Source organism: Taeniopygia guttata, chromosome 2 (assembly GCF_048771995.1).
Source record: "Taeniopygia guttata chromosome 2, bTaeGut7.mat, whole genome shotgun sequence".
NCBI lineage: Eukaryota > Metazoa > Chordata > Aves > Passeriformes > Estrildidae > Taeniopygia > Taeniopygia guttata.
Genome location: NC_133026.1, coordinates 3,219,302 through 3,245,717, shown reverse-complemented (window position 1 = coordinate 3,245,717; position 26,416 = coordinate 3,219,302).

Genomic DNA, 26,416 nt, shown 5'->3' with positions numbered 1-26,416 from the left:
CACGGGTACAAAAGTAAAATTTTAAGATTCTAGATGAGGGGTCCAAAGGGGACAAGATGGAGGAAATTGGGTGTGTCTTGCCCTTTTTCTCCTTCTTCATGCCCTCCATGTTTCACTGTGGTGTTGGCATTTTTCTGTTGGTTTAGGCTGGGGACACACTGTTCAATGTAGATGACAGATATTGGCACGTTATTGTAAATCCAGCACAGGTAGTTTCTGGTATTTAATGTTTGTAACATCCCACTGAGGGCAGAGCCCCACACGCTGCCCTGCAGGACAGAGCTGCGGCAGGGCAGCAGAACATGTTAGAGATAAGCAAGAATAAACAACCTTGAAAACACCACAGACAAATTATGACTTTTTGGCAGCGGGGCTGAAAGACAGAGACTTTCTACAATCTCAGAATCATCAATACCACAGATTCCGACACCAGGTAAACAATTCTCCAAACACATTCTATATGGGAAAAACAAAGAACAGAAATAGAAATTGTTTTCTCTTTCTTTCCTCTGTGCTCCTCTATGAAAAAATCCTGAGAGAGAGAAGAAGGTGCCTGCCACATCCAACTAAATCTCCCCTGGCACAGCTCCAGCCTTTCCCTCAGGTCGTGTCACGGGTCACCAGAGAGGAGATCAGAGCTCCACTTCCCCTCATGAGGAAGCTGCAGACTGGGATTAGGACTTCCCTTGGTCTCCTCTCATCTGCATGACAAGATTTTCTGCATTATTGGCTAGGAGAACAAACATTTCCATGGAGCAGGCCTGGCACGTGTCACCTCTAGTCCAGCTGGGACTCTTTGTGTAGGGCTGGGAGCCCACCCAGAGCAGGGCTGCTCCTGCCTCTGGTGGCATCACCTGGCCCTGAAGGTCAGCACACATTTCCCAGGTATGAGCTCCAGAAGATCCATTGAGTCTTTCCAATTTATTCTTGTCCTCTTGCTGGTTGCTCTCCTTTTTTGGAGGAAGAGCCATTGCAGGACTGATTTCTCCATGTACTGTGAATCCTGCCCCACAGGAGATGGAAGCACTCTGTTCTACAACACACTACATACTTGGATACCAGAGGTGCCAGGGCAAGTATCCCCAAAAATAAATAGCTACAAATATCTTATTATTTTCCATGAGTGATCCCACATTTTAGAGCTTTACAGCTGTAGAGAACACATCAGGGTTGTAATAAAACAATATTTCTTTTCGAGTCCCTCAGGAAAGGAACAGATTGAATTGCATTTGTCTGAAGGAAAAAGAAAAAAGACTTCAATACTGGATGAATAATGGACAAATCTGTAAACCAGACTGAGTAAGTGAAGTTAAACTTCAAATTTAGGCATTGATATTAAGAGCCTTGTACTTCTTTACTGATCCCCAAGACTAGAACTCAAATGAATTTGGAGATGTGAGCAGTTCTTGCTCTTTCATCCCTCATTCTTTTCTCCCTCTCCATTTCTCTCCCTCAATCTCACCAGCTCCAAATCCTTGCTGTAACATAATTAGAGATTTTACTGAATTAGAAATACTAAGGCAAAATCCATCATCCTTAAAAAAGAAAAAAAACCAAAAAAACAAAAAAACAACAGTATCAGGAAATATTTTTTTTAATATTCTTTTCTTCCCTAGGAATTAAAATTCTGTTTAGGTCTTTGTTTATAACTATCTGTGTCAAACAGCAAATAATAAGGCAGAAAGTACAAAACCAAAAGATATTCTTGTTTGTTGTTTGACATGGTTTTAGACTTTTAGGAGAGGCACAAAATAATATATTTGGGTTTATTTCTTAAAGAGAAACAGGGTTATGTGACACAAGCTCAGATGTCTGGAATGACATACACTGAGAAATTAGATAAAGCTGAAGAAGTCCTAAAATGGACAAGTTGGTTTGGGGTTGTGGTTTAGTTTTTGGGGTTTTTTTTTGGCGGTTGGTTGGTTGGTTTGGTTTGGGGTGGGTTTTTTTTTGTTGTTGTTGTTGTTTTTTGTTTGTTTTTTTTTTATTAGAGTTTGTTAACTTCATGTCCTACAAACAAGCCTAGAAATTTTCTGGCCAATTTGGTATTAAGGTAACTTTTGAGGCTGGGATTAGATTTTTGCCACTCCTGTGGATCCCAGAACACCATATTTGTGCACTATTTTCTCATATTCCTTTTTAGTTATAAAACCAAGACTGAACTCTTGTCTCTTCCTCCTCACGACTGCAGCTCCATTGTCTCACCCCAAACATGATCATTGCCTAGAAGAGAATTTGTTTTAATAATTCTGCCGGGTATGGTGGCCAGGTTTTGGTAGTGGAGGGATTGCAGGGCGGCTTTTGTGAGAAGCTCCCAGAAGATTCCTCCATGTCCAATGGAGCCAATTCCAGACAGCTCCAGAACAGACCCAAAGCTGGCCAAGGCTGAGTCCATCATGGCATTGGCGACATCTTCGGGATAACAGAGCAAAGAAGGTGAAAAGATTTGCTGTGCAGGAGAAACCAAAGAAAAGAGGAGTGAGAATATGTGAGAGGAACAGCCCTGCAGGCACCAAGGTCATGGAGAAGGAGGGGCAGGAGCTGCTTCAGGAGCTGGAACAGGGATTTTCCTCTGGGGCAGCCCATGGAGAGGCAGCTGTGCCCTGCAGCCCATGGAGGTCCATGGAGGAGCAAAAACAAACTTGAAGCAGTGGAGAAGTCCATGCTAGAGCAAGAGGGGGCCGAAAAATGGTTATGACCCCATGGAAAACCCATGTTGGAGCAGGTCCTGGCAGGACCTGGGACCCTGTGGAGAGAGGAGCCCACAGTGGAGCAGGTTTATGGCAGGATCTGTGACCCCATGGAGATCCATGTTGGAGCAGCCAGGTCCTAAAGGACCAACCCCATGGGAGAGGTCCATGTGGAGGAAATATAGGTTGGATATCAGGAAAAAGTTTTTCACAGAAAGGTGATAAAGTTCTGGAATGGCTGCCCGGGGAGGTGGTGTAGTCACCATCTCTGGGAGTGTTTAACAAAGCCTGGATGTGGCACTGGGTGCCAGGGTTGAGTTGAGGCATTGGGACTGGGTTGGACTCCATGATCTTGAAGGTCTCTTCCAACCTGGTCATTCTGGGAATTCTGTGTGAATTTGTGAAGAACTGCAGCCCAGGGTGAGGACTCCTGTGTGAAAAGTGCCTGAAGGACTCTCCCATGGCAGGGATCCCACACTGGAGCAAGAGCAGAGTGTGAGGAATCCTCCCCACAAGGAGGAAGAGGCAACAGAGCCGATCTGTGATGAACTGACCACAGTCTCTGTTCCCCATCTCCCTGCAACTCTTGGGAAGGAGGAAATTGGAAGAAGGAAGGAGTGGTGGGAAGGTGTTATGAAATTTGGGTTGATTTCTCATTGTCCCACTGGGATTTTTTTGAATAAAAGAAATTAATTTCCCCAAGTTAAGTCTGCTTTGGGCATGATGGCAATTACTGAGTGATCTCTCCTTGCCCTTACCTTGATCCATGAGCTTTTTGTTGCACATTCTCTCTCTGTCCAGCTGAGTAGGGAAGTGACAGAGTGACTGTGGTGAAGAACTGGCATCAGCCTGGGTCAATCAACCACAAAAAATACATTAATATTCACACACAGTCAAAGGAAAAATGCTTGTGTTTCGCATATTTCAAAAGCTTGGAATTTTTAGGCCTACCTCTTATTATAAATGCAAGGGAAGACAAAATTTCACTCAATTTCAGAAAGACATAGTAAAATATTGCTGAATTAATTTCCTTGTCCACAGCTGACCAGAGAAATCAACTCTGATTTGCCTGCAATGGTGATGTCATTTTGTCCATAAACTACCTCAGAAAAGTGACATTTATATTTATCACTACAGCATCATCATAAGGGTGAGGAAATTATGATAATCCAATGCATTTTTCATTCTTTGACCTTTAACAGGGAATAACATTAAAGTGGATCATTTGCATACTGTAATTGTTTTTGCATAGGTTTGGCAGGGCTGACTCAACAAGGACCTGTCAGTTATATTAGATTTTTAATTACTTTATTTCACTACTGTTCATAAGCACCTAAGCAACTTTACAGTAACTTCAGAACAGATTTGTGCCTTAAAATATATACAACCTGAATAGGCTAAGGAGGAAATTAGAAACAGGAAAGAGTGGCAGGAAGGTTTTCCAAAATTTATTGTTATTCTTCCTTGTCCTACACTGTTTTGCTTGGAATAGATTAAATTAATTTCCCCAAGTTAAGTCTGACAGCACTTTTCCTCTTTCCTTAGCAGTTCAGATATCAGATTAATTGAGATTAATGAAAGTAGGCTGGTTCATGTTCATTCAGATAAATGTGAACATGGACCTAGTCTTTATGGACTGAAATACATTAAAATTTTAGGCATAAAATTCAGACCAGGCATCTAAAATTACCCACTTCCCTCTGAAAATGGAAGGTTAGTCACCAGGCAGTTGGATTAGATGGTCACTGTAAGTCCCTCTGATGCCTTATGAAGGCTGACCTGGAACAGAGACCAGACAGAGCTAAATAATAAAGCAGGGATTTATTCAAAGGATCTCCTCCATGGATCCACCTTGGGCAGCACCAGAGCCCAGCCAGGGCTGCACCCAAATGAACCAAAATGGTCCCAAAATGCACGAGCGCTCCCGGGGGCTCTCCCTGGGATCAGTTCTGCTCCATTGGCACCTTGGAGTTCATTGTCCAATTCCAGCTTTAGCCCAGGCAGTCCCATCCTGCTTGTTTTTCTCTCTCCAGCCCACGGTGTTTGTGCTCCTGGGCTGAGATTTGGATCATTTGTCCTTGGTGCCCAGCTGGAGAAGGAATTGTTTTATCTCCCTGCTCTGTGCAGAGAGCTCATCATCCCCTGATATAAAGCTCAGACCCACACACTAAAGCAGCACAGAATCTGAAAATAGAACATAAAACCTGAGGCATCATTCCCCCAACTGAGCTATTCATTAAATCATAGAATGATATAAATATTTAGGTTAGGAAAAACTTCTAAGATCATTGCATCCAACCACAAACCCAACATGGCCAGGTCCACCACTAAACCATGTCCCCATCAGGTTGCACATTTCAGATCTCTAATCAGATATATTCCACTCTAAACTGATAATTGGAGGAAACATGGAGGGGAGAGAGAGAAACGAGTGTGATTTACAGCATCCATCTTGTATCTCCTTTTTGGGTGCAGAATGACCTTTTGGAAGGACCCACATCTATCACTGGCTGTAGGAGAAGCCTAGCAACAAATTTATATCAAACTCCATCTCTTTGATCAGACAACACCTGAAATGAGCCCCAGGTTCTGATCAGAGGATTTGTGCCCCAGCATTGGAATATTCTTCCAACTTCCCTAATAAGCTGCCCTTGAAGGATTGCTCTGAATAATAGTGCTGATCATGGGAAACACTTTAAGGTTGTTTAGATGGAAAATGAAGAAAAAATATTTATCATGCTTGAGTTTCAGATCCTAACAGTACTATGAAGTGTTCATCTTAAAAAAGTATAAAGGTAAAGAAACAAAAAAATTAAATAAAGAAGTAAACTACCAAATATTAGAAAGAGGGGGATTATCAGAAAAAGGCTGGTATTGTTTAAAGCCCCCAGTAATGGGGATACTTGCACTCAAGAAGGTCAAAAACAAACCAGTTCATCCTTATTGTTCTGATCCTGTGCTCCATGAGAGAAGCCCAATGTCCCCACATCCACCCTGCCTTCCTTCCAAAGCCTTCAGAGAGGAAAGCAGAGCTGTTCCTTCTGCACCTCATGGCATAAACAGGAGCCCAAAGCAGGGTCCCACCCTCCTGCCTCCACCCTGGGGACAAAACCTGCTGCAGGTGTGAACCTGGAATCACGTCACCATGAGCCTCATCATTCTGTAAGCTGAGGCTTCCTCCAAGATGTGCATATTTTATTTTCAAACACTGCTTTAAACCAGAAAACAAGAACTGTCCTTGTGGGAAGATGGAAATATGTGTGTGACAAGACACCAGTTGCTCTGAAAGAGCAGCAAATTAATTTAATCCACTCAATATTCAGGGCTCTGTCCTTTGTATGCTGGAGTTTTGCTGTTCTGCTTTTATCATTTAATGTTTTTTTATGCCTGCAACACAAGTAGACAGCTCTGTGCAGTTCTGCCTGAATATATCCAATTTTAGACAATCTCTAGAAGATGCAGCTCTTAATTGCCTGTCTGAGACTGTCCTTCCCCCAGACCACTCCACAAGAAGAAGCAAAATTAGTTTGGCATCTGCAGGAACTACTGAAGATTGTCAAGAGTTCAGAAGATAGGGTTTTATAAAGGGAGGGAATTTTGCTGTGTTGATTTGTTTGCTTCCCAGAAAGGTGTAGTTGTCATTTTTTGTCTGATGACTTTCCAAACAATACTCTAATTTTTCAGCTTGTGACCTGCTCTTCTAGAAGAGCCCAAAATCAGAAGTCTTAATTTCCGACTGACCTATGCCCTAACAAACATTTTCCACTAAACACTGGTTTTGCAGAGGGCTGCATTTAAATTTGAGGGGTTCTACTGCTAATCACAAGACCATTCAGTCTATAATAGTACTGCTATTCTGTAATTCATGCCTCAATTATGTCCCCTCTCTTTTTTTTTCTGCCCACAAGAATATCATCATGGAAGATTAAGTTTAAACTATTTCATGTCCCAGCAAGAATGCTTCATTAGATTTTTTTCCCAGTCGACATATGCAAAATTAAATCATTTTTATCTCCTTGATGCCCCCGATCACGTAAAAGTCAGTTAAGAACAAGGCTGCCAGCAGGATTTTTATTCTCCAGGGAACAGTAGAAATATTGCAAGCACAAAGAATTCCAGGTGTTGCTTCTTGCCCCTTTTTGAGAGAAGCCCAGCAGATGTGTGATATGCTCCATCTGTAACGCTTCAAATAAAAAGTGTTAAAATTTGAAGGGCTTGAGGAAGTTTCATTTTTCTCTGAGCCAAATTTAATTTAAATAATCATTAGGTTCTTGAGTTTATTCCTTCCATTAAGGATTTTTATTTATTTATTCATTCATTCTTTTCACTTCACTTTTAAGGAGTATGAAGCCTGGGATATAGGAAAGACTGGCTGCAGGGCAAAGGAAAACGCCAAGATAATGATAAAATTTGAATGGCAACGTGGGGGGTTGGAAGGGGACCGAAAATTGGGAGAGAAAAAAAAAAACTAATAATAAGACTAAATTAAAAGTGAGAGGCAGAAAATTCTACATTTCCCTTTAGGTTTATCATATCTGGCTTTACTTTTGAATTTACACAAGAAGGCCTTTATAGTTCCCTAGAGAAAAACTGAACAAATATTCAGGGTTGTGTAGGGAAAGTCCCCCTAAACAGAGAAAAACCTGCAGATAGTGGGCAAAAGTGACTTTTCTGGACCTAAAGTTCAAATTAAAATCATGTGTAATAGCTAGAACTAAGCACTGAAGCCAGGTTCTTCAAAATCAAGAAATCAAGATGAGGTTTTCATGTGCTTGTGTGATGTAAAAAGCTGCAGATCCTTACAAGACTGACATTAAACCCTAAGAGCTGAAAGGCCTTAAAGTCTTCAAAGTTTTTGCCTTTGACTGGTTGATCAAATTTTATTTTCAACTCATTTCGAAGACAAGAAAAGATACCTCAGGTTTGAGCTTTTATAATTTCACATTCTGTGCTGCTTTAGTGTGTGGGTCTGAGCTTCATATCAGGGATGGTGAGTTCTCTGCACAGAGCAGGGAGACAAAACAATTCCTTCTCCAGCTGGGCACCAAAGACAAATGATCCAAATCTCAGCCCAAGAGCACAAACAACGTGGGCTGGAGAGAGAAAAACAAGCAGGATGGGACTGCCTGGGCTAAAGCTGGAATGGGACAATGAACTCCAAGGTGCCAATGGAGCAGAACTGATCCCAGGGAGAGCCCCCGGGAGCGCTCGTGCATTTTGGGACCATTTTGGTTCATCTTGGGTGCAGCCCTGGCTGGGCTCTGGTGCTGCCCAAGGTGGATCCATGGAGGAGATCCTTTGGATAAATCCCTGCTTTATTCTTTAGCTCTGTCCAGTCTCTGTTCTAGGTCAACCTTCACAAGCCATCACTAACTGGAACAAAACCTGGTACTTCCAGGACCAGAAATGAAATTAAGGAACATTCTCCTAGAAAGTGACTCTCTCATAAGGCTGCCCATTTCATTTATTTATTTATTTATTTATTTATTTATTTATTTATTTATTGAGATGTGGTGGGGGTAATGGTTTGGCTTACTGTGAGAGGCTGCAGAGTGATGGGTGATTCACTGCTCTGAGTACATCAGACTCTTGCTGCAGCCGACTGAGCAGTAGTGATTGACTCCACTTATCATATTCAGGAGAAATTCATTGCTCCTCATGAAATAAGGTCAAGATTCCCTTCACAGCAATGTCAACCTTTGAGCTTATCAATTGTGATATGAAAAACTCCATGTATTAATGGCTACTGTAATTATTATAAACTATCCAAATGTTTTTTTCTCATTTTCAGTAGTGGGTTTCCAATCCAGGCCACAGGTTCTGCATTTTGACATAAGCTGACAATGCTAGGACAGAATAAAACTGAGCCTGAAATTATTTATTTTAAAATCATCCAACTGCAGCAACTCAAGGGTGGTAATGGAGAATGGCTTCAAACTGGGACTAATCTTAGATTAATTACTGGGAATAAATTCTTTACTATGAGGTTGTGAGGCACTGGAAAAAGTTGCCCACAGAAATTATGGATGCCCCATCACTGAAGTCTTTAAGGCCTGATTAGATGAAGCTCAGAGCAACCTGGACTAGTGGAAAGTGTCCCTGGCAGGAGTGGAACTGGATAATTTTTAAGGTCCCCTCCAACCCAAACCATCCCGGGATTCCAAAAATGCAAATCAATTTTGTCAGGAAGGACTCAACAGATAGTAAAGAGTGTGCCCAGCAAATGTCATCCTTTCACAAAACAAAGCATTGACTTTGCATAATTAAATGCTGAATGGTTTCCTCAGTGCAAAATTCTTCCACAGTGAGCAGAGGGGAAAATTCTCTTATCTGTTGAAGGCCTGAATCTAGCTGCCATAAGGTTTATATTATTTTCCCCATTAACTCATGAAAAAACATAATAGATACAGATTGCATGGTGGAATTTTGGGGAATTCTTCTTATTTTAGTGGTAACCGGAAGATAAGCATAGGATTGTTCTCCAGGAATTAACTACTCAAAGTTTAAAGAAAGGGAAATAAGAATAAAAAATAAGAAGAAGCCTTCTTAATTTCTGCATTAAAATTTGCTTGCACGGAGTCTTGGAGGGGTGTTCAATAGGAAAAAAAAATCCCCAAAAAAAAGCAGGCTTCTGTATTTTTTTAAGAATACTCAGAATATTCCCTTCCAGCACACATAAATAATGGATTACCAAAGCTTTATTACTTTTTGGGGATGACTTGCCTGCCCTTCTATCAGGTTTGCAGCTCTTAAAATCACATTTGCAATTGTGCTGTTTCTCACTGCGGTGCTGGTTCCTTGCTCCCAGCAGCTGGAATTTGCTCATAATGATGCTCCTATTTCCTCCTGCTCCCTGCAGCATAATAAATGCTTGCTGACATTATCACAAGCTCACTAATTCCCCCCCAGCTCTCATGCCACAGATCCCTGCTCTTGCCGTGCTGACTCAGCAGGTACTTCCCCATTCCTAAAAAAACTGGGTTTGGAGAATTTTTTCAATCAAGAGCAGCATTTCAGAGAGGCTTCTGTGCTGCTGAGGCAGCACACGTGAAGAGATACCAAATCCACTTCAAAGAAGCTCATGGAAAGAGGAAAACAAACAAAAAAAGAGGTAAATTGAAAAATCATCATAAATGTTGCAAGGGAAAAGAGATGGTGGTGCCACAATAAAGCAGAGCAACTCTGAGATACTTAAGGGATAAGAATATTGTTGGGGCTTGTTTATCCTGGAGAAAAGGAGGATTAGGGGGGCCTCGTGGCTCTGCAAAACTCCCTGACAAGAAGGGACAGCCGGGTGGAGTCTGGACATGAGAGGGAACAGCCTCAAGTTGCCCCAGAGAAGGTTTGAGCTGGAAATTTGGAAAAAAAAAAGTTCTTCACTGAAAGCATTGGAACAGGCTGCCCAGGAAAATGGTGGAGTCACCATCCTTGGAAGTGTAAAAATTTGTGGATGTGGCCACTGAGGACGTGGTTTATGGCGATGGTGCCAAGCTGAAAGTTGGACTTGATGGCCTTAAAGGTCTTTTCCAGCCATGCAATGACATTCTGTGGTTACAGCCCCACCTTCCTCTCAGCAACTTCTGTCAAACCAAACGCCTTTCTTGCAGCTCTATCCATTTTGAGGAGGAATTTACCTTCTGGCCAAGACATGGAAATCTCCTCACCATGCTCCCTGTTGCATGTTGACCACTTTCAGAGCCCCCCTCGAGTGATCCCACCTGTGAATCTCTCCCAGAAAAATGTAAATGCAAACTGTCCTGGGGTTACTTTCTCTGGAAGCCTCCTCCTCTAGAAGGAGGAGAAAAAGGAGATGCCTTAATCTTTAATCTGCTTTCTAGAGAGACCCCTTTGTAACTTTCCCCCCAGATTTGGCCTAAATCAGGACAAAAATCCAAATTAAGCCTATTCCCACACCATTTTCAAGCAAGACAACATATAGACTTGGCTGCAGGCTTCCACTACCTAATTTTAGTTCTGATTATAAAATCTAATGAGGTATATAAACCAGCAATATTTTATTTACTCATGCTGATGTTAAGTAAATTGACCTCCCCCGTCTTTGTTTTCCTTGCACAAACACAATCAATCACCAAGACACAGAAAATTGCCCCTGAATTTTATTGGTCAGAGGTTAGGTGTTCTTTCAATTAGATATAATTAAGAAATGGCAAGCCTTTATTTGACTGTGCTTACTGAAAAGAGCTTTTTTTTTTTTTTTTTCCACTACAGCCCATATATAAATTAATCCTTTGCTGGATTATAATTAATTGCTGGAGGTCAGTAATTAATCTCTTCGTTCTACAAGATAGACTGAACTTAACTGCATTGAGACAGTAGCAGAGGGGATTTTCCCTGGCATTGTTAGCAGGAGGAATTTTCAATGTATGGGTGGTACCAAGCTCCCAACTCCCTCATTTAAATAAGCTCCTCTGCAAAACTTATTTACACAAACTTCCACCAGCCATGAAAAGATGTTTTTTTTTCTAGAGTAGGAATTTTGGTAGCAGGTCAGAATTCACAGCCTTTGTTGCACCATTGTGTTTCCTTCTGTGTCTTCAGGTGGTGCCAGCCCACGTGCTCAAAATATTTTTCTCCACTTCTGGATAATTTCTAAGTGCTGATGTCGGGGGATTAACATACTCAACCAGTGTGAAATGAGAATTCACTCTCTCAGAAAAACCAAATGTGAATCTGATTCTGCTAATAATATCTGCTTGAAACACCTGGATCTGTATAATAGAAGTAAGTATTATGAGCTTTCGGATTTCCAAGAGAAAACCTTTCAGCATTTTACACAAATAAGGGCAGAAAGCAAAGGGCTCTCATTTGATTTTCAATAGATGACGATAAATTGCCTTTCTAATCCTTGATTTTTTTTCAAGCTGATATACTCTTTTACAATTTTTCTCTGAGATAATCAGGATACTTAGAGAGTTCTTCCCAAGAAAAGTAAAAGCTTTTGCCTGTGGTAGCTGCTGCTTACTTCTATTGTTTGCATGCCAATAAGGTGCTTTTTTTAAACATATTTTCCCCAAATGTTGCTACCCCTTTAGCTTGTAAATTTTAATTTTAATTCAATTAAATTTTAATGCCTGTTTCAGGGATATAGAAGTTTCTGGCTTGCAAGGTGTGCTCTGGAATGACAAAAACACAGAAGGCACATACTGCACCACTCCTGCCAACACTGCAAGAGGTGTGGGTTAGGCAATGCCTTTTGTTTAGGAATAGGAACTCAATGAAAATATGCATTGTGGTGCTGCCAGAAAAAGATATTACAGTGGATGTTGACAATGCAAACAGAGCAGAACTCAGCAGAAGCAGGAGCTCATAACCACACCTCAGCCTGGAAGGGGTCACTGCTCTCAGGACAGGTCTGAGTTAGAAGTTTGGACCTCATACACTGCTTTTCCAAGGGGATAAAAAATAGCCTCCTTGCCCCCTAGGATCTCTGAGTGTCCATGGGAAGCAAAGAGTGTGAAATTTGCAGGCCCATCCACCAGGAATCTCCTTGGAATTGCTCCTCAAAGGTTTTCCAGGGCAGAGCTGGATTAACACACACGCTCAGATATTCCAGCCAAAGCAGGGAAGGAAAGTAAATCATGAATGGCAAGCGTGATTCACATTTACTCCATGAGTAATCAGCTTGTAAAAACACACAAAAAAACCTGAGTAACCAGCCAGTGCAACAGGCATTTGTGGGCTCTTCTCTCCTGCTGTGCCTCCCTTCAGCTTCCGCTAGAGAAAAAAAATAATGTGTGCTCCTGCTTCCTTTTTCTTTGGGGTTTTCTCCCCTTTTTAGCTCTTAGTTATGCTGTGAATAACCAAATAGGCCCCAAAAAATTGTTCTGCCTCTGCTTTTCTCTCACTGTTCCAACCAATTGCATTTCCTAAACAAATACTCCTTATGATTTTAAGCACAGAGACATAAATAGGATTACAGGATTGTTTTGCCATAAAGGGAATAGGAAGAAGAAAATCTCCAAGGAAGTATTCCTCAAATATTTCTGCTCTCTGAAGTCTGTCACTGCCATAATTCATCCCGTGTTCTAGGTAATACACATGACAGTACTAGAAATTAGCATTTAATTATTGTTTAATACAAATACCAACCACCTCCTGTGCTAATAAGTAATGTTGGGGGTTGTAAATGTTTATCAGGTAAATATCATGGAATTCTGAGGCTCCATCTGACCTCAGGCATGGAAAATGAATGCAATGAATTAGCTGGTTCCATCATCACGCAGTGAGCGATCAATTGATGGCACCACACAGGGCTGGCAGAAGATTCCAGAGGTCAAGGAAAGGCCATAAACAGGTTCAGGGGGAAACCAGCTTCAGGCACAGCAGTGACAAAGCTCAACAGCTATTTTTAGGCACTTAAAAGTCACAAAAAGGGGTTTCACATAACCATAGAGTGAACTTTATTGGAAATATTCTGGTGGTTTGCTTCTTTGAAATAGCCTTGGGTCCATGCTTTCTGTGGGAATAAATCACACTGACTCCATTTTCTTTATGGTGGAAAAAGCCCATTCTTTCCTCACATAACTCCTTTTTATTCAGTTTTACAGACCTCGTGTGGGACTCCAATTGTTCAGTAGCTTTCTTGCCAATTACTTTTATTGGTTATTAACAAGTTGTTATTCTGTATTGATTGGTCACTCAAACCCCCAGGGTGAATGTGCAGGAAAAGTTGTTCGTGAGAGATAATTTTCATTTTTTTCTATCTAGTGGTGTAAAAACAGTTTATCCAGGTACCAGTTGTTTTTCACTCAGGAATTGTTAATGATTATGTTAAAGATTGTTATGTTAATGAACTGCTCACACCAGGATTGTTTTCACATGGGAACTTGCAAAATACTAGCTTTGACAAGGCCAGCCATTGATTTTAACAGAGCAGGCTTGGTTTTATGAAGCCTTTCCTTATGATTTTTCTACCTTACTGCAACACAGGAATCTGGAGACTTTTCCTCCCAGAGGGTTCCAGGACAGTTCTTCTGGAATCATCAGCTTGTCAGTGTGGTGTGGACAGAGCCAAAATATGGTGGAATTTTAGTTTCTCAGATAGAAAATAAAATTGAGATTGCACAGACAAATTTTTCCAGTTTTTCCAGACTTATGAATAATTTTAATTGTAACTTCAATGGAACTTCACAACTTTATTTTTCTTCAGATGCAACCTGCACAATTGTATGTTCAGCTCTATATTTTCCAAAAGCATCTGTGTTACCAGATGAAAAACAGATTCAGTTGCTACACTGAAGATTAGGAAAACTGTTTTGTGATTTCAAGTTAGAACACAAAATTTCACCATATGCAATGAATCAGAAATTGTGAAAAACAGCTCTATTTCTGTATTCAAGTATGCAGCTTGAACTTCATCTTTTCAAAAAATAATAACTAAAATTAGCTCTCTAGAAATTTGGGGGCAAAAAACACATCTCTAATTAATTAAAATATAGAATTAATCATTAGATTTTTATTTGTATTCCTCAAAAATAAATGCTGGAAAAAAATCAAATACATTTTTGCTGATGTTTCTCTTCATTTAGTAATAAACTGATGAATTCAGGCCTTTTCCTCTGCCTTTGAAGGTGTTGGGAAAATTTTTTAAATTATTTAAGTTGTATTAAAATCTATCTCAACATGTTTAGGACATCTATAACCAGATATATTATATATTATATATTATATATTATATATTATATATTATATATTATATATTATATATTATATATTATATATTATATATTATATATTATATTACATATTATATAGTATATATTATATATTATATGTTGTATTTTATATATTATATATTATATTACATATTATATAGTATATATTATATATTATATGTTGTATTTTATATATTATATATTATATGTTGTATTTTATATTTTACATTTTATATATATTCTGTTATATTATTAAAACCTTTTTGATGACAGCATCTGGCACTGTCAAAAAATATTACACAACACTACAAAAAATATATATAGGATGCAGTGGAAGTGCAGCTGAATGAGGAGGGAAAATGTATGGTGGTTTGAAACCCAATCTGCCACTCTGAATCCTTGCAGGAAATCTCAGAAATTTATCAGGTTCTGTGCTTTTGGTGTACTGCAAAGAAACACATTTATTGCATGAAATATTTATTCCTGAGAGGTGCTGCTGGAAAGGTCAAAGCAAGGCCCTGATTTCGGTGTGATGGCACGTGGCAGTCTGCAGCCAGCTCAGTCCATCTGGAATTTGGAACCCTGGATGCTGAGAATTTTAAACTTTCTGTGCTGAAAGACACAGACTCACAAGAGAGATCTCTGCATTTGGCCTGAGGCCGTGGAGAAGCTTCCAAAATTGAATTATAGCACTGGGATTGTGGGTGTGCTGTTGGTTAGAAGCGTGTGATATCACAGGGTGGAAAACTTAGAGTTTGGGGGTTTAGAATATAAAAATAAATATGAAGCAAGATTGAGGTTTTAGGGTGGAGTCACGTTGTTCTTTTTCACCTTCTTCACCTTCTTCTTCATGGGTTTGGGTCATGTTTTGTGATTGGCCAAAAAGTCTGCACTGCGGGATTCCAGGGATCAGTTATTGGGTTAAAAGGGAAATAATCTAGGTGTCCTTTCTTAAAAGACCTTGTAACAAGAGGTAGTTAGCCATTTTGTGCCTTGCTGATGAAAGAATGCAGAACTCAGTGCTGGGAGGTTGTAGCCCTGATAAGAAATAATCAACACCTGAGTCTGAACGTGAACTGTTGTCTCAAGTGCCTTCGATCCTGACCCCGACAGAGACAGAAACAGCAAGCAGAGAACCCATAGGAGTTCTTCCCTGAGAGGGTGAGGATGCCCTGGAATGGAATTCCTAGAGAAGCTGTGGCTGCCCCTGGATCCCTGGAAGTGTCTAAGGCCAGGCTGGATGGGGCTTGGAGGGCCCTGGGATGGTGGAAGGTGTCAGGGTTGGAACTGGATGATCTTTAAGGTCTTTCCAAGCCAAACCATTCCATCAATCTATGAGTCTGTGATCTCAGGGACAGCAATAATTTGGTATCCAAGCATCCAATGCATCTCAGGATGCTCATGGATGTGCGGGTTCAAGACACCTCCTGCCAGATTCTGTGCTTCCCTGGGAGACTTTTCCCCCCTCCAGGAGTACAGGAAATGTGTCCAGTATCAAAGAGCCACTCTGCACACAAGAGCTGACAGTCCAGATTATCCCTTCCAGATTCTCTACCTTTACTGTGATATGGAAGGAATGTTTATTTTTATGGGATGTCGGAATCTGTAGTATTGATGATCCCAAGATTGTAGAAAGTCTCTGTCTTTCAGCCCCGTTGCCAAAGAAGAAGCCATAATTCGCCTGTGCTGGTTTCAAGGTTGTTTATTCTGTTTATCTCTAACATGTTCTGCTGCCCTGCCGCAGCTCTGTCCTGCAGGGCAGCGTGTGGGGCTCTGCCCTCAGTGGGATGTTACAAACATTAAATACCACAAACTACCTGTGCTGGATTTACAATAACGTGCCAATATCTGTCACCTACGTTGAACAGTGTGTCCCCAGCCTAAACCAACAGAAAAATGCCAACAGCACAGTGAAACATGGAGGGCATGAAGAAGGAGAAAAAGGACAAGACACACCCAATTTCCTCCATCTTTTCCCCTTTGAACCCCTAATCTAGAATCCTAAAATTTTACTTTTGTGCCCATGCCACATTTAATTATTACTTATATCAAATACTCAGAGCTTCTAATTCATCCTGTAAGATTGAAACCTCTTTTCCATGGACAGAGATCACAGCCAGTGTCTCTGGGGGCTCTGTCCAGGGGGGTTCCTGACCCCCTGCTGGGGTCCCAGACCTTCCAGGGCAGCCAGAGGGAAGCTCTGGATTCCCACAATGGGATACATGAGGTGTCCTCTCTCCTTGTTTGTGGTAATTGTGTTGCTGGGAAAAATAATCCCCGTTGCTAACTAGCCAGCTGGCACTGGAGGAATTATTTGCTTCATTAAAAGCAGGTTGTGAGATTGGGTTTGTTTCCCTCCATCTCCACACACTGGGATCTGTCACTTCAACAAGCTCCTCCTGGTAGACTAGACCTAGTTGGGAGGTTTGGTAATTAAAAAAATAAAAAAAAAAGGGAGAGACAAAGCAGACTAATTAACAGTCCCTGAGGAATAGCCACTCCTCAACTTATTATTTTGAAATAGGTAGGTTCTTAAATTTTTAATTACTCTTTTTTTCTCTAGATTAGGAAGAGATGACTTTTGAGTGAGGACAGGACTGTCCAGTTTGATTGGTCAGTCACAAGAAGTAGCCATGGGTATATATTTTTATTATGTTCTGCATTATTCATTTATTTTCAGGATCATAACAGCATGTACATTTCACAACTTATTGTGAATTTCAGTCACAGAGCCTCAGCTTATAACAATATTATCTGCAAAACTCCTTTTCCCCAGTAATTTATTCTGATCAAACCAAACTTTCTGATTGCTGTCATCAGATCAGCACTTGAAATTACTTCTGTGATCACAGAATCCTGGGATGGGTTGGAAGGGACCTTAAAGATCACCCAGTTCCAGCCCTCTGCCATGGGCAGGGACAACTTCCACTATCCCAGGTTGTTCCAAGCTCCATCCCACATGATACACAAGAGTTATTCATATTAAACAAAGTTCAAGACAAAATAAGTGTTTCAACCTCTTTGCTATCCAGGCTTGTCAAAATCTTGTTTTCATCTACACCGAACAGACAATAATAAAGTTTTTACCCAGGTAATCTATTCAGATAAAATGCTTCTTCATCTTCTTTAATTAATTAAAATTGTAATCAATTATTTAAAAAAAAAAATTAATGACATGGTTAGACCCAACTCATGTATCATTGCCCAGCTGTAATAGACATTTACCCATGGAATAGTCACCCCTGACTCCCCTGTGACCACTCAGGGGAAAGGAATGGAAACCTCTAGGATGCAGCTCTTTGGGCCCCTTTTGGATGCCTCTTTTAAGATGGCATGAATTGTGCTTCAGACCTTATTCACAGCTCTGGAAAGTCCAAAGACACAGCTGAGATTTCACACCTCTATCACCTTGGAATTTCACTTTATTGGAAGGAATGGTTTTAGAGAGATGAATAGGGTTTTGGGTTTGTTTCGGTTTTTTTTTCTTTTCCCTGAAAACATCTCCCAAGGACGAGATTCAAAACTCAGAGGTCAGGGTCAGGCTTTCTGAGATATCACTTCAGCCAAAGATTTCTACCACAATCAGATTTAAGCACTGGTAGTTATCAGGTTAAAATCTCTATCACAAAACCAGTTTTTAGAAGGTGTAAGAGAGAGCAAAGTCATTCCCTGCATGGCCAGTAAGATGATACCAGGTGCGTCAAAACAGATTTTATTACTGAATAAAGGTCTTAGTTCATATTGTAACCTTTCAATCAAAATGGAGAGATGGCTCAAATTGCCATTAAAAATTTGGACATGTTACAATACAAGCGTGGTATTTCAGGGTCACACAAAATTAAATATATTGCTAGACAGGCTTCTTTGAATCTCAATGACTGCTAGGACAGGCTTCAAACACAAAAACACAAAGCTTTTTTTTTTTTTTTTTTTTTACCATATGAAGTATAAATAATAAAAGAAGAATCCCAGTCTTGTCTAGAATTAGGGAATGTAGAAAATGGCAGCTGTTGGTGCCAGCCACCATAATACAGGCAATTTGTGGGTAATTTCCATGCAAGAAATAATTTTCTTGGGTGAACATACACAGCTTGAAAGATGTTTAATGACAAAGCCCAGCAAAGTCCTCAGAAGATTTCTCTCTGCAGTATTGACCAAACCTATCCCCTCCTGATCTCTCCACCTCTTGTGCCTTGGCCTCCATTGGAATCATGGAATCATTCAAGTGGGAGAACTGCATCCAAACTGTTTTTGCTTTTTTTTTTTTTTGGTAAAGCCAAGAAGCAAATGTCTGAGAGCAATTACTCCGTTTTCCACCTTCTACACTGAAAAATTTTCATGGATTTACAGAGAACAGCAGGAGGATCTTGACAAACGAAAATTGTTTGTAATCCATTCCTTTTATTCAGCATTTCTGATCCTGCCTGTTGTGATTACTCCTCTGCATATCAGTTCTTGAGTTTTAAGGGAAAATCTATTGAGAAACCATCCATAAATCTCAGTGTTGATAAGGTACATCCTTTGGGTTTTTTTCACTCTCTTCCATTGACTGATAAGGATTTTTTAGTGTTATTTGATTATTTTCTCATCTCAGTGTATCCAATTTAGTACTTGCTCAAGTAAATCCTGTTAGCTGTGACTCTGAGAACATTGGCCTTTACAGGTCCCTTCAATAAAAGGACAAGGAGAAAATATTATCATTCCAGAAACTGGTGTCCATCTCTTGAGATGTTCTGGGTGCTCAAACCAGCTTAGTTTTGTCTGGGTTCTGAATTACTGAATGAAAGTTAGACTGAATTTATGGGGGATAAATATTCAGGAACTCTGGAATACGAGTGTTGGTTGTGACTCTGCTGCACTCCACCAGATTTAGCAGATATTGCTATAGATCTTCATGTCTGCTTTTCACTTTCTGATTTAGGGATGTGGAGGCCCACTCACAGCTTCAAATTACTTTGGGGTTTAGAGAAATGGCAGATGTATAAATCTAATTAAACCAAATCAATTTTAGTTGAAGTGACTGGTACTGCACAAACATACTAATTACTGCCGTCAAACGTAAGACTAATTAAGAAAGCTCTTAAAATTCCCTAATAGTAATGTGACATCTGGATTGTCTTGATTTTCAGCAAAAGACTGTTACTTTAGGGCTTTTTGTGTCTCTCCTTCTGTTGTCCTTCCCCATCTCTTTTAGGAGTAATAAGCAAAGAAGAAACAGAAAAAAATTCTGAGTTCTCCCAAGGTACAACTCAGGTTTCTTCTCCCAGGTAAAAAGTGATAGAACCAGAGGAAATGTCCTCAAGTTTTCACCAGGGAAGGTTTAGATTGGATATTGGGGAAAATTTCTTCACACTAAGGGTGGCCATGATTTTCTCCATTACACCTCTTGGAATCAACAGCCAAGTCCTAATGCCTGGGTCTGCCTTGCCACAGTGCCAAGGAAATCATGTTATGGATTTTTCTTTTTGCAAAATTGCAGGAAGGAAAGGTCCTCAGGTTTTTGGATAGGTAAGGTCCAACACAATGCTGATTTTGGCATTGAGGCCACCAGACCCACCCACAGTAATTCAAACCATGATGGGACTGATAAATCAGAGCTGGATTCAGTTTGAAATCTTCTCTGAGACCCTTAGGGTTTTCTTTTCCTCCGAATTTTTGAAATTTGTATCTTCACTTTTAAAACCCTCAGAATCATTTAGGCTGGAAAAGATCTCTCAGATCATCAAGTCCAAGCTGCTCCTGATCCCCACCTTGTCACCTGCCCAGAGCACTAAGTGTCACATCTAGTCCTTCCTTGGACACCTGCAGGGATGGAGACACCACCACTTCCCTGGGCAGCCCCTTCCAATGCTTGCCAACCCTTTCTGTGAAGAAATTCCTGCTGAAAGGACAACGGGGATAAATGTGTGATTCAACATGCACACCAATGGCATGTGCCTTTTATTCTTCTCTCACATCTCAAATTCTCATGATTAACTTGTTCACATTAAGGTGTCCCCTAACTTAATGACACACTAATGATGTCACTTTGTGTGGAGATGATATCTATTAATTTTTAGCAGGTTTAAAACAGCCTTACACTTTTTCTGGAACAGTCGCTGGGGAGCAGCTAAGTTCAATACGTGGTTAATATCCTGCATCAACTCTTTAAATCCTTATCAATAGTTGGATCAATTCTTATTAGCAAACTTTGTAGGGCAGGTCTCGCTGGCAATGGAGTTCAATCAGAAGATTAGCATCTAAAATTCCCAGAGAGCTCTTGGTTTACTCAGTAAATTGAACAATCCATCACGTTGCTGAACTCAGACCCAGTGGGCATTAGAAAGACCCCGTGGCAATCTGCGCAGAGTTCAGTGACACAGATCTACATTGTCTCCAAATAAATAAAGGTTCAGCTTGCACTTAAATATTTCATAGGCTTGCCTTTCATCATCCTCCTCTTTGTTGTTCATTTGGCCCTGTTATTTCTAAGCCCTTTATCCTTTACTGTGGTCTGAGGTCTCCACATTGTTTCCAGTGTCACCCAGGGGTTTCCATTTCCTGTTCTAAACACTTGGAATGGAGTAAATAATATCTGTTTGGTTCAAGGGACAGGTAAGAAGTGGTTCAGGTTGGAAGGGAAATTCAAGACCATCTAATTTTAGTCCCCCTGTCTTGGGCAGGGACACTTTCCACTATCCCAGTTTGCTCCAAGCTCCATCCAACCTGGCCTTGGGCACTTCCAGGGATCCAGAGGCAGCCACAGCTTCTCTGGGCACCCTGTGTTTCCTCACAGGGAAATATTTCTTCCTAATAGCTCATTTAAATCTACCTCTATGTGTTTGAAGCCACTAACCCTGGTCCTGTCACTCAATGCCTGTGCAAAAATTGCCTGTGGGATGTTGAACATTCCATTGCTCAGTGTTTTTCGTTTATATTTTTCTCCAATTAAAAGTATAATACGGAGAATGGCACTTTAAAGGGTTTTTTTTTCTCCTTTCCATTCCCATCTTTATTTTACTGTCAGACTGCTTAAGTAAAGGCCCCAGTGCTGCTCTGTTTCTCTCTTTGGAGAACTTTCTTTGTTTCTGAAATTACCTTACCAGGAAATAACCTGAGAATGGCATCACTTTGGGAGCACCTTAATGGACAAATATTACTCATATTCAAAACAAGGTGAGAATTTTAATAAACTAGATTTTTGATATTTGGGCTACCAAGATTATTAATGGGTATTTTGAGACTATGTGAGATTGTTTTCTGGGATAAATACATGGATACAGCTCAAGAAGTTCTTCCTGTGGTAGGAAATGGACACCAGCTACTGGCACAGCTTATGAACAGAAACATGACCAAGACCAGAAGGAGATTCAGCAGGAAAACTGGATTAATGAAGGAGAAGCATTTGATCTCATGGGTGCTCTCAGAAATAGCAACATTTTACAGACCATAAAGCAACACCAAAATGTCAAAAAGCTTCTCAACAGTGACTCACCTGCTTTATTTCCTACATCCTACACAGCTGCCATGTGTTTAAGGATAGTGGGAACCGTCCTTTGGGGAATTATCTCTACTAGAGCTCTAAATACATTTTTCTGAAGCGTTCAAAGGGAATCAAAGGAATGGAAAAATCAAAAATCTATTAGCAAGCAAAAGATAAAGATCTAGACTTGTCCTCCACCAGCAGCCTCTTAGATGTCACAGCTTCTTCAACAACCCAGCCACCAGGACTTACTGCCCAGGCAGCTCTCAGCACGGGCCCAGGAGCTGAGAGGATTCAGCTCTTTTCAAGGATATCAAACAGCTCTGGAAACAGGGAACAAGAAAGGGAACAGCAGTTTTCTTTCCCTTCCTTATCTCCCAGGAGATCTGTTGGTAACCTCTTAAACAAGCTACAGGTGGAACAGTTACTTTGAGAACTCCAGGGCTCCCCTTGGGCCTCAGGATGGTTGCAGTGCCTCACCTGGGCTTGGGATCCTGTCCTGGTTTGAAAAGCAAAACCAGTGAGAGGCTTTAAGTCAGAAATACAATTTATTAGGAAAAAAGGGAACAAAGAACTAAGTACATACAATAGCACAAAAGAACCACTGACAGAATTAGGGATACAACCTGACCCTTGCTGGCTGGGGCAGTGGTAGTAGATATGGTTCTGTCTAAGCAGGGGTCGTGTAGACTGATGGAGTTTCCCTCTGGAGGTCCATTGTAGAGAAGGTTTCAGCTGTTCCTCCTGGAAGAGGGGATCTCCTTGCTGTCTGCACAACCCCATTTATATCCTTGATGGCATCGTTTGGCTCCTCCCTCTGGGAGGAGCATCTCACAACAGAATTCTGTGATCTTATCAGCCATGTGGCTAAAAGAACAGCTCCTCCTGGAGGGACTTATCTCTGAGTCACGAGATAAGGAAAGAAAGGGATTGCAGCTCAAGGTGGTAATGGAATACACCCCAGTATTATAACCTAGGACAGATCTCCAGCTTTAAGACCTTCCTGAAGCCCCAGAGATGTCAATGCTGCTTCTCACTCTTGTCAGCAAAGCACAATATTCAGAAACTTTTGACAGTCAGTGCCACTAGACTGGATTTGGCTGTGGGGACGATTCCACAGTTAAAAGACAGACATGCAGAGTTATTTTCATGTGGCTGAATATTGATCAGCTGCAGGAGACAAGAGACTGCAAAATGACCATGATCATCAGGTTGGACTTGATGATCTTAGAGGTCTCTTCCAACCTCATTATTCTGTGATTCTGTGGCACTTCTGGAGGCCAAGTGGGGCACATTTTTTGAGAAAAACCCTCTGTCTCTGTTCTTTTCACTGCTGCAACTCCCAGCTTCAGTAGAGCATCCTTTGCCTGCCAGCTCCAAACAGAGTGTTCTGAGTCACTGTGCTCCTCTCCTGCTCTAATTACACTTTCCTTTAGGGAGTTTTTTCAAAGTTTGTTACAAATAGAGGTGTCAGCACTGAGGTACAGGGCATTCTGTGCTAAACATGGCTTGAACAAAGAATCAGAGGCAAACGTTCCATTTGGAAATTTAACCCTTTGCCAGGATTCAAGAGAGAAAGAAAAGAAGCAAATTACTCCATAATGATGAGCAGAGTTCTTAGGAATTTCTTCATATTGCTTTTTGGAGATCTCTAGAAGAAGGGCACTTGCTGAGCAGGACTCAACTCTACCAGGAGGGTCAGGAGAATGGAGAGCTTTTACAGACAACTTTATGTTCTGAAATAAAACCTTTAGTTTCATGTTCCATTTTGGACAGTCATACAAAGACTGATTCTAATCTGTGCTTAGATCAACTACCTCTAACTGAATGTATGTCCCAAAAATCACCTTATTCCAGGCTTACTTGTTTTATGGATAAATTACTCCTGCTGCTGCCAGCCAAAAAATCTATTTGTTCCAAGAGATCTCTTTCCTGTGAGCACAGCAGAGCTCAGTGTTCCTGTTCCCTTCTTATTGACTGATACATATTCCATGACTTTCCAAGGAAACAAAGGTGATATGAAAATGAAATCAGGTTTTTTAGCCTCTCCCATGCCAACTCCAACAATTATTTTGGCCTCAGCTATTTGAAAGAGATGGAGTTTCATATGAGATTCACTTAAAAATGTTTTAAGATGATTCTAATAGTGCAGAGTTTGGAATAGAGGCTGACTTGAGGCCCCACTCAGGTCTGTCACACCGAACGACTGCTGGGAAAACTGAGCAAATGAAACATCAAAAAGGCAACTCTGAGCTCAAAAAAGGCAGGAAAATTGTCTTGGGTTAGCAGCACCTCAAGCAATATAATGCATGGAGTCCTGGATGCTCCAAAGAAATCATTCTGTAGTCTGGATTCCCTCAGTTATGTTGGATTATCGACAGGAAGAGGAAGAAGAGAAGAACAATTGACAGAACAAGCAACTCTTATCTCTAGCTCTGTTCATCTCTCCCAGACAGTGAAACTATTTATTTCTTTGTCCCATATTATTGTCTCCAAATTCATTTTCCAGGGCTCACCACTGGTGTTTTATAGAATACATATAGAAATTTTAATATAAACAGCTACCACTACAATCACTGTAATAATATAATTGTTGTAATTAACAAAACCTTATTTATTTTCATTCATTTCTGATAAATTTTCAAAAATTTTGGGCTTTGGTACTCTGGCAGAGGCCAGAATAAATACCAGCATGACATATATTTCAACATGAGCTCCCTTAGATAAAAACCACAGTGATTCACTCAATAAACAGGTTTTTAGTGATAGAGCTGGGCCATTCATTATTTGATTAGTATTTTGAAATATTCTGAGCAATGTTCCTGGAGTATTTTGGAAACAAAAGCCATTGTTTCTCTGGAGTGAAGTCATGGCAAGTTGCATTGATGGCTCCACAGAGAAGGAACTTCAAAATAGACCCATGAAATAATTTGGAAGTAGTTCATAGAAAAAAAAGGGTTAAAATAACTTTTTTTTTGCCAGCAGAAAAATAATTTGCCTGCAAGTAGGAGCGGAGGAACAGATTTTCTTGATTCCCAGCCAACATTTTTACCCATCTGAAAAATCCAGTCCTACCTGTGGTCATGGTTGAACCCCAGCTAGCAGCTCAGCCCCACTTCAGCCTCTCCCCCAAATCCCTTAAGAGGGATGGGGGAGAGAACTGGAAGGGTAAAAGTCAGAAAATTCATTTGTTGAAATTAGGAATGGTAAACGGGTGAAGGAGAAGCCACACACACACACACACACAAAAAAAAAAAAAAACAAAACAAAACAAAAAAAAAAAAAACAAATCAAGGGATTAATTCATGGCTTCCCGTGGGCAGGTAGGTGTTCAGACTTCCCCAGAAAAACAGGGATCCATCAGGAATGATGGTTACTTGGGAATAAAAATTGGATTGAATGGAGAAAATTGAAATGGAGAAAACTCCAAAAGCCCCCATTTCTGTCTTCTCCCACTTTTCTACTCAGCATGATGCCATATGGGCTGGGATTCTGCACGGCTGGAGATGACCCTGAGGATTCAAGACAACCAGGTGGGATATAAGGAAGACCAAAATCCTCCTTGAATGGAACATACAAACCAGAAAAAGTATTACAGGACTTCTCAACTAAGCTGTTACCAGTTTTACCCAGCATGGATCTGGATCTCTTATCCCAGAAGAAAAAACTGGTTATTCTCAGCTGAAATATTCACAAGTTGCAGACCTAAAAAAGCAAAGGCTTAATATTTTTTAGCAATATTAAGTGTTATTTTAATTTATCCTATCAAACAAATAAAAAGCCTCAGAGTAGAAAATTATGTCTAAGAAAAAATCACATTACCTTGTGGAAGTGGCAGTCATAAGTAACCTGACAGTTTTTGCTCCTGATTCAGACTCAGTCCAAAATTTCTTTGTTGCTTTCTATTCCTCTGTGATAGTTTTTTGAGTACATTTAATCTTAAGCAAAATGAAGCCTTTTCCTTTCTTTTTTCTGCCCTTGTAGAGTCCAGAAAACAAACTCAAATCATGTTCATTGTGTTTTCCTGGAGACTGAAATTCTGACAGAGGCTGATAGATAAATGTTCTGCTTGAGGAATAGCCCTGGTCAAATGCATCCCTTTTCCAAAGGAAACTGATTGTGAGTTGATTAAACCAGGTCATTTTGAGTTGATTAGACCAGGTGATTTTGATGTTTTCACACCTTTTGCAAACACTTGAGAGATGGGGGGGGTTATTTGCAGAACTGTCTAATTCAGAGTTTTAAGAGGAAGCTGAAACTTGCTGCTGAGGAGTCCCCAGTCCTGCCTGCCCCAGCAAATCACACACCTGAGAAAAATCCATCCCATCCCTGGAAGAGTCCAAGGCCAGTTTGGACAGGACTTGGAACAATCTGGGATAGTGGAAAGTGTCCCTGCCCATGGCAAGGGGTGGAACTGGATGATCTGTAAGGTCCCTCCCAACCCACACCATTCCAGGACTTTAGGAAATGGGTTTGGTGCACAAAAGGAAATTTATTACATACCAAAACCACACTGGGAGCAGCTCCCCTGGGCTTTTTGAAAAGGGTTACAGGTAGTAGGTGAAGAAATTTTTGCATCGCACTGTTTT